The sequence below is a fragment of the Austrofundulus limnaeus genome, unplaced genomic scaffold (genome assembly GCF_001266775.1).
Source record: "Austrofundulus limnaeus strain Quisiro unplaced genomic scaffold, Austrofundulus_limnaeus-1.0 Scaffold4435, whole genome shotgun sequence".
Classification (NCBI taxonomy): Eukaryota; Metazoa; Chordata; class Actinopteri; order Cyprinodontiformes; family Rivulidae; genus Austrofundulus; species Austrofundulus limnaeus.
Window position 1 is genome coordinate 1 of NW_013956837.1, and position 589 is coordinate 589.

The window sequence follows — 589 nt, forward strand, 5'->3', positions numbered from 1 at the left end:
CAATTGCACCTTGGATTAGCCACAAGGGCACTGAGCATCACCCAACATGGGACTTGAACCCATGACCCTGAGATTAAAAGTCTCATGCTCTACCAACTGAGCTAGCTGGGCTCTGACAACCTTGGCAGACTGAAAGACAGACAGACTTGGCACAAAGGAATCTTGCAACACAGCATCATCTTTCCTCATTAGGATAACCATTTATAGCTACTCAGTAAGAAATGTCTAAGTGCTTTGGGAAGTACAAAATCAGAAAAACAGTGAATAGACACTAGGTATTTTGGTAGTATGTGAATGAAATAGTCACTAAGTAACCACTACTGTCAGTTGAAGGGTACCTGACACGAGGCGACGACCTCTGTTTTGTTTGACACACAGTCTCTGTGGAGCAATTGTTTAGCGCGTTCAGCTGTTAACTGAAAGGATGGTGTTTCAAGCCCACCCAGGGATGCTGACATTGCATTATGCAAATGTCCCAAAAAATGTTTGTTCAACTAATTCTTCCAAAATCTCAATATAAAACATCCCATTTGTCTACAAAGATGGTTTTGTGGCTACTCCCTCTCATTTTCCCGTAAATTTCAAACAC

At 41.9% G+C, this 589-nt stretch overlaps 1 non-coding gene across 1 annotated transcript; it reads right to left on the reverse strand.

Moving 5' to 3' along the window:
* Positions 1–38: 38 nt before the first annotated feature.
* trnak-uuu (transfer RNA lysine (anticodon UUU)) lies at positions 39–111 on the reverse strand. The gene has a single exon. It is a non-coding gene; the product is annotated as a tRNA-Lys (tRNA).
* Between the last annotated feature and the right edge of the window lie 478 nt (positions 112–589).